The following is an 8,993-nucleotide window of genomic DNA, read 5'->3' as shown; positions in this document are numbered from 1 at the left end:
CCCTCATCTTCCCCTCCCCCCGACGAGCCTAGTTTAAAGCCCGCCGGAGGAGATCCTCCAACCTAGAAGAAAACACATGCTTACCTTTGGGGGACAGGTGAAGCCCACCCCAACTGAGCATGTCCCTCGTTGTGATTTGTGGGTCGTTGTCCAGGAAGCCGAAGCCTGCCTCGAGACACCACTGCCGAAGCTGCCAGTTGGTCTCTCTAATGCAGTTCTCATGCCGTCTTCCGCGTCCGTTCACTGGTAGGATGGAAGAGAATACCACCTGTGCACCGAACTCCCTCAGCACGCCGCCCAGAGCACTGTAGTCCATCATCAGGTGATCGGGGGTTCTTCTGGCCACATCATTAGTACCCACATGGACTAGCACCATGAGGTAGTAATCAGTGGGCTGAATCATGGCCTGGATTACTTCCGTCACGTCCCGAATCTTTGCTCTGGGCAAGCAGTAGACCTCTCGTGTTGAGGGGTTCTGGCGACAGATGGGCCCTTCTGTACCTCTCAGGATGGAATCGCCTGTGATGAGCACTCATCACCTCCTCCTCTCGTTCTGCTTGGATCTCTTGACCTGTTCGGAGTGTGGAGAATGTGGTGTTGCTTCCTGCCCAAGGGTTTCCTCCTCTCCTTCCATCTCCTGCAGGGTCGCGCCCCTGTTCTCCAGTCGGACTGGAGGAACTTGTACCAGCTCTCTGCGAGCAGCTCCTGTCCTTGATGTGACCATCTGCCACTCTGCTGTGGAGGGCACTCCCCGGGATGCTTCTTTCTTAGGTGCCTGGTCCTGCAGGGAAAAGAAATAACTGTCAATTTCATCCTACGCCTCCCCAATACCCCTCAGCCTGCTAACCTCCTCCTGGAGCTCCCTTACCTGTGCCTCCAGAGCCCTAAGATGGGCTGCTGCTGGACAGGTGTGGGGGCCCCCAATCTCTGCCCCCCACAACCCTGGTGGGGATCCCCCACAGGCCAGGAGGTAGGGGGACATCAGCTCCCCCATGGGCTCAGTCTGGGTGAAGGCCTCAGACCAGCCCCGGGTAGGCTTGGTCCCCTGGGCAGAGGCCCTAGCACCACTCCTCGTTGACACCATTCTATAAACTGCTGTTTGTAGATCTGTGTGGTGTCTACACTCTACCCTTACAGGAGTCTCTCTCCTGGCCCTTCCTGCCTGCCCGCCGGCGCGAATGCCCGCGCAAACGCCGGTGCGCTCTTACATAGCGCACCTGTTTGCGCGCTCTGTTCGCGCTGCATGGCTCAGGAGCATGGCTCCCTACCGACTCAGCTATATGGGACCCAGGGGGCTTCCCCTCCGGATCCGGCTCAGCTGTGCTGGGTCCCTCCGGAGGACGACCTGTGGCTGCCCCTGCTGCTGATTCCTCTGCTGCTGCTGCTGCTTCCGCCTCCGGTCAGTGAGTCAGTAAGGGGGCACACGTGCGTGCGGGACACACGTGTGCCTGGATCCTCTCCTTCCTGCTGCTGGTTCCCGAGTGCGGGTAGTTACTCAGACCTCCATGCCCCTGGGGTTCTGTCCTCAAGTCAGCAGTTAGTAGACACCATTGGGATGGTAAACAGCTTCATCTTTATTAGGAACAGGATTCAGCAACACACGCTCACAGCTTGTGGGGATAACAACCACACCAACCAAACTGTGCCCACGTGGCATCAGAGGGAAAGGCTGGACCGTACCACTGCTGGCCTCTTAATGGTCCATTCCATATAGCACATCCTCTTCCTTTACTCTGGGAGCTTCCTCTTAAATAGTTGAGTGTTCATCAGTAGCTAGTTTAACTTGGAACGTTTCTGGATTGTGGAGCCAGAGGTTGCTAGCACTTGGCTCACCGATGGGGTTTACCCTTTACCGCTATCCCATTACATAGCCCTTGTACTTCATAGGCAATTTCATCACACATCCACTCTTAGTTTGCGTGGTGTCATCAGGTGTCTCTGTGGGTACTGGTGGATTCTCTGAAATGTAACAAAACTGTTGCTTTTGGTGGTCAGGTTTCACTTCTGATGTTTGTTCTGCTGCCATCTCTTGAGGTACATCAACATGTTCTTCTGGTACTGATGAGTAATCCTGTCTTAAATATATTCTGTTCCTCCTGTAGACATTACTGCAGGGGGGGTTTACTACATAGGAATGCAGTTCATCCCTTTTTGCCATAATGGAAATTGGTATCCAACCTGTATTTGTTTGCATCCTTACTTTCTCCCCCTCTCGTAGAGGTGGCAAGAATGCAGCTCTGCGGACATAGTGCATCTTTTGGTGCTTTTGAAGGTTCTGTAACTTGTGGGAGGCATCCGAGGGTAGTCTAGGAGTTAGCACTGCTGTTGTAGCAGGGAGGGTACTGCACAAAAGTCTCCCCGTCAGAAGCTGCACTGGAGCATACTCAAGGCCCACAATGGGAGCGATCCTCAGATTGAGTAAAGCCAGCTATAGATCTGAGCCATCCTGCAAAGTCTTCTTAAACATTGATTTGACGGTCTGAACTGTGCATTCAGCCTGACCACTGGATTGTAGATAACCCGGATTGTGGTGGCCAGAACCACAGGGGTTACTATCGTGAGCAATAAATGTATGCTCTTGGAGGAATTTAGGCAATTGTCTAAATTAAGATTACCTAATGCAAAGCTTGCAAGTTTGCAACCTGCAAGTGGAATTTGTCTGTCATAATTTAACCAAAGTGTTGAATCTAACTGTTTGCACTGATCATGGGACCACTGAGCCCCAAAAATAAGCAGAACTACAAGATTAGCTGATCTAACAGGTTTTTTAAAGGTCAAGTCATAACAAGATCTGACCACCTAATATAATCAGCACATTCCAAGGAATTCAGGAATAAAAAAACTAAGGAGTTGAGCTTAGGCAGGTAATGCTAATTTCAAACCTCAAAGTAATGTGGTGTAATTTGCTTATTGGGTGAACCTGAGTTTGGGCGGTAACCTTTCATGATAATTTCTAACACCTTTTGATCCCATAGTGTAACAGCTATAGGGCAAGATTGTGAGTGGCTCTAAAACCAACAGATTAGCATAAAATAAGGCATAAAGGAATGTGCATGTCAAGTGACCAGTTAGGAGGACAGGACAGAAGGACCATCGCTGTACCAAGCCTGGCCCCTGGACTCCCAGTGTGAGTGAGGACCATATCCTGACAAAGGGATCTTCCTGGTGACCCCTCGGACAGCGTTGACTGGGGACACCTGACTTCACTGGAACAACTTGGTGTTCACCTAGCATAGAGGGACTGTCAATAACTTGCCAACCCCATGTGGGAACTCTTTGTCATTCTATCTGTTGTTAACATTCACTACTAGCTCTTTATTACTGTACTATCTGTTTGTCACATTAACCTTTCTGTTAACTGTTATATGCTAAGCTATAAGTAAATTTGCCTTTATTTCACTCCTGACTCTCCTCCTCAGTCCCAAACCCAGCAGCCTAATGGCTGATATACTCACAGCACCTAGCTGGCCTGTGACACTAGACAAGAATGGGTGATGGTTATGCCCCAGCCTTTCACAAATTGTTTCATCATGTGACTTGCAAATGGCACATGATCACAAACAATTTCATAGATTTCATAGACATCAGGGCTGGAAGGGACCTCGGAAGATCATCGAGTCCAGCCCCCTGCCCAAAGGGCAGGAAGTCAGCTGGGGTCATAGGATCCCAGCAAGATAAGCATCCAGTTTCATCTTGAAGGTGTTCAATGAAGGCGCTTGAACCACCTCCGGTGGCAGGCTGTTCCAGACCTTGGGGGCTCAGACAGTAAAGAAATTCTTCCTTATGTCCAGCCTGAAACGATCTTGAAGTATTTTGTGACCATTCGACCTCGTCATCCCTTGGGGCGCTCTGGTGAACAAACATTCCCCCAGATGCTGGTGGTCACCCCCGATAAACTTGTAGGTGGCCATCAGATCACCCCTGAGCCTGAGCTTTTTCAGGCTAAAAAGCCCCAGGGCTCTCAGCCTGTCATCGTAGGGTCTGTTTCCCTGACCTCTGATCATGCGCGTGGCTCTTCTCTGGACTCTTAGGTATGTCATGGCAAGCAAATACAAACTTCATTATCGTTATTACCTTGCCTGCTGTCTTGTCAGAAAGGTGCAAAACTTCACAGTACTTGAAGTAATAGTTGACTATTATCAAATAAGACTGTCCCCATAGGTCAAAAATGTCCACTGCCAGTTTTAGCCAAGGCATCTCTGGGATCTCATGTGAAATCATGGGCTCTTTCTAAGTACTGGGTTGGAGTTATTGACAAGGTGTGCAATTTGCAATCCATTGCTTGATATGGGCATTCATCTGAGGCCAATACATGATTTGTCAAGCTCATGCTTTCGACCTTTGTATGCCTTGATGGAGCAAGTGAAACAATGTCAACATGTTGGTCCTCGCACCACATAGAATGATTATTTTCAGCCCAATCAGAAGAAAATCATCCTGAATCTGGATTTTCTCTCTGAGAGGCCAGTAAGGCTTTAGTTCAGGTTTTATTTGTTTTTGCCTGCTCGGCCATCCATTAAGATGCTGGGCTTTAAGGGCTTGTAGTTCCCTGTCTGCCTTCTTGTGGTCCTGTAACTGCTGGAGTAACTGGCCACTGTGTGGCTGTGTTTCAGTCAGACCCTGAACCACCTTTTTCTGAGTGGAAAAGATCAGGATCAGGGGGAGGGGTGAGTGTTGTAGCTCTGTAAAATGTGTCAGCCACTAAAATGTCTTTGCCTTTGGTATAGAGAATCTGGATGTTAAATTTTTGGATCTGCAACAGCATCATCTGTAGCCAGGCTGGAGCCTTTCCTATGGGCTTTGTAAAAATCACTTCCAGGGGTTTATGGTCTGACTGGACCCATACCTGGGTGCCATACATATATTGATGGAACTTTGCCATGGTGAAGACAATTGCCAGAAGTTCTTTTTCAATCAGAGCATAATTATGTCAGAGTATGTTAGAGCCCTCAAAGCATATGCAATTGGCTGCTTCTGCTGAAACAGACATGCTCCTAGGCCATCTTTAGATGCATCAGCTTGGATTTTCAGCTGCTCTCCTGGGTTGAAATACCTGAGCACAGGTGTCATTGTGATGGTTTGCTTGAGCTTATCCAGGGCTTCCTGATGCTTGGGTCCCCATTGCTAGATAATGGCTTTCCTGAGAAGCACTTCCAGCAGAGCCATCAGGCTGGACTCATGCAGAATGTATTGCACCAAGTATGGAATGGTTTTGAGGAGTCTCTGAAGGCCTGTTTTGTCTGTTGGAGGTGGCATCCTGTTGATGGCTTCGACTTTATTATCATCTGTTTTGACACCTTCTTTTGAGAAGATATGGCCCATATATCTAATGCTGTTGACTAAAAATTATATTTTATTCTTATTAAACTTTATACCTTTCAGACATGCTTTCTCTAGGACTCGTTTCAGGATAGTGCCCTGCTCCTTTTTGGTAGCTGCCACAATGAGCATGTCATCTGCAATTATGCGAATTCCCAGAATGTCACCAAAGCATCACGATTCATTCATTGGAATACTTCAATAGCTGTCTTAATACCAAAGGGAAGGTGATTGAAGTGGTACCGTCCCCATGGGGTGTTAAAGGTACACAGCTCTACTGATTCCTTGTCCAATTTGACTTGCCAGTTGATGTCCCTTTCGTCAAGAATGGTGAAGAGCTTTTTACCTGACAAGCTCTTTTGCACATCCTCTACAGTAAGAATAGAAAAGTGCTGCCTCAATACTGCCTTGTTGAGGTCTCATGGGTCTAAAAAAAGCCATAGCAAACCATCCTTCTTTTGTGTGATCACAAAGTTATTGACCCAGGCTGTGAGCTTAGTCACCTTCATTGTGACTCTCATAGCTTCCAGCATTTTGAGGGCAGGCTTCAATTTTCCTAGGCTTGCATAGGGAATTTTTCTACACACCTGCACCACTGGTAGTACTGCCACGTCAACATAGATGTGGTGGGTACCGTGAAATTGTCCCAACCCTTCAAAAACATCCAGGTATAGTTTGAGAAGGTCCGCCTTGGTTGCAGGTATTGTCAGGGCCTTTCCATGGACTCGTGATAAGTTCTAACATTGCGTATGCCAAATATTGGTGGGTCACTATTGTTGGTTATGTAAAAAGTTAAATTAGATTCATTAGCACCAGATTTCCAGTGTACAATAATTACACCTTTTGGTTTGATGCGCACACTACCAAATACAACTAATGTAATGTGAGTTTGAGTCCTGCATACTTTTTCTTGCAAAGCCTTTGCTACATCTACTGGAATAGTGTTTGATACTGCTCCAGTATCTAACTTAAAATAAACTGGCAAGCCAGCAATCATTACTGTGCTATACCTGGCATTCTGGTTATCAAATGTCTGTGAGTGCTGCTTTGTAGACATTGCACCCAGGTCCTTTTGCAGACTTTGGAGCCATTTGCATGTTTTTGGAAAGGTATTCATTCCAGAGCATTTGTAACAAGTTTCTCCAAAAGCTGGGCAGGATCTAGGCTTGTGTGTGTTTCTACACCATTTGCAAACTTTGCCCAATACAGCTTGGTGGCCCTCCTTTGGAGCAAACTTCATTGGTGGTTTGCTTTGTTTTTGCAAAATACTATGGCAGTTTTGCTTTTGCTCAACTGTATGCAAAACATGAACCTGAGCACTTGTGAGAGTCTTTGCTCTGCAGATATTCACAGCCTATGCTAGGGTGAGGGAGGGAGGGAGGGGTTTTCCAGAAGGCTTTCTTTGAGTTTGCAGTCAGTTATGCTGAAAACAATTTTGTCCCTCAACATAACATCCTCAGCAGATCTAAATTCATAATGCTGTGCTCTACTTCTGAGCTCTGTAACAAAATCATCTATGCCTGCAGCCTCATTGTATCTAAGGGCATATGTAAATGACATGTTGCCCTGTGGGGTCAGGACAACTCTCAGGATCTCAGCATTGCACTGTTAGACAGGAGGGTGTGACACAATTGCACATATACAAACACACAAATCAATTGGGTGCATACATACACACACATTACCAACTCAGGCACATACACATCCAAACCAGCCTAGGCACGTGCATACCTATCACCAATTCAAGCACATACACTATACACCCCAAAAGTTAGACAAAAATCAATTGTCCATACCTGCATGTATATCATGCACACAATAACATATATATACACACACACTCACCAGTTTACACACATACAACCCACCTACACATACACATAGGTAAGTTCCTAACTTAGATGGTACAATATGTATGTGTGTGCTTGGGGTACCTGGGATACTTGGGGGAAGGTTAAGGTGAGACAGAGAGAGAGTTAAAGTGTAGGGAGTGAAAGTGAAAGTTGCCAGAACCAGTGGACTAGGGAGAAGCTGGGCTGAGAAACTGAGGCTTGGGGTTACTTAAGTGGCCCCAGGGTCCCTCAAGGTCACTGGCGCAAGGGGAAAAGCCCAGTGGCAAGGAGGAGATGGCCAGGAAAGAGAGAGAGGCAGAAACCTGGAAGCTTGGGGCTGGAAACTGAAGCAGACAGGAGAGGTATTGGGGGAGGGGAGGAAGATAAGTGGTGGCAAGGAGGAGACAGCCAGGAAAGAAACTGAGGCAGAAACCTGGGAACTCAGGGGAAAAGACAGTGTGGATAAGAAAGTGGAAGAGAAACAGGGGGTTTGCAGGCAGAGAGGAGCTCAGGACAGGTGTTGGAGGTGGTGGTGAGCCTAAAGCAGGAGAGGGAGAAATGAAACAGAAGTTAGAGGGGTGAGGAGCAGAGATTGGAGCAGGGCTGAACCATAGTAAAGCAAAACCCAATTTAGGGGTTCAAATAACAGTTTTATTAAACAGACAACATACTACACAGCCCCATGAAGTTATTGGTTCACACACACACACACACACACACACACACACACACACACACACACACACACAAGCACTCACAATGGCAACAGGAAAAAGAGATTCATTGGAAGAGTTGGAGTCCAGGTAGGGAAGAGAAACAGAGCCCAAGTCCTCGGTTGAAGAGTGGGTGGGGGTGATAGCTACCTATCCTGGCTGGAAAGGGTCTTTGTCCAGCAGGTGTTGTCCAGAGGGGGGTCACTAGCAGGGCCTCTGTGTGAATAGGTGGTGTGGCATGGTGCTAGTCTAAATGGAGAGAGCATCCCAAGGAGTCAGTCTTCCCTACCCCTTTTTATGGGGCAGACTACCTATGATCTCCTATGGGGAGGGCCTGTCCAGGCAATGTCAGTTCTGTTCCAGGTGTTCTTACTGAGCATCTGCAGCCTGGCACAATGGTGGGTTGCCTCATCTTTTGTTTCTTGAATGCTGAGGGTGGTTCCAAGGGCTGGGTCGTTGGTCCAGGTATCGGTGTTGATGGTTTGGTCATTCAGAGGGAGCTATTTTTAGGCCTACTGCCATTGTCTCTCAAGCAATCCCCATTCATCCTCATTAATCCCCATTCATCCAGGAACCAAGTTACATAGGAGGGGTAGGTATGAGTCATAGGTTACACTACAGGGCATGGGGAAAAGATGGAGACTTGACAAACAAAATGGAAACTTGACATGACTTATGCTAACTTACTATTAGGACTAGATCATGTAGTACCAGTAAAACAGTAATATAGAACAGTAAAAATCAATATAAACATAATTATACAATATAAAGAAGGAGAAAAAAACAAAGCAAATACAACTTGCTACCAAAATAAAATGCTGAAGCTTATCCTATGTCTTATCTCACTCATAGAGAATAGAGAGGGAGGGAACAAGTCAGATATGGTTGGGGAAGGGGAGGGAATGCATTTTAAAATTTAAAAAAAGAAAAACTGGAGGTTTTGCTACAGACACAGGCATTAATGTTGAGTGCCTGAAATTTTTAATGCAGCTTTTTTTTTGCTGCAGTGCATTTATGCTTGCACGAAGGGCACTTCCAAGCAAGTTAAGCCTCGTGTGTCATTCTCCCCATATTTCAGTAGAAGGAGTCAAGTACCAGTTTACCCCCTGTAATGTCTTTCCTAATGTAT

Source organism: Alligator sinensis, unplaced genomic scaffold (genome assembly GCF_000455745.1).
Source record: "Alligator sinensis unplaced genomic scaffold, ASM45574v1 scaffold333_1, whole genome shotgun sequence".
Lineage (NCBI taxonomy): Eukaryota > Metazoa > Chordata > Crocodylia > Alligatoridae > Alligator > Alligator sinensis.
This window is presented reverse-complemented; position numbering follows the sequence as displayed.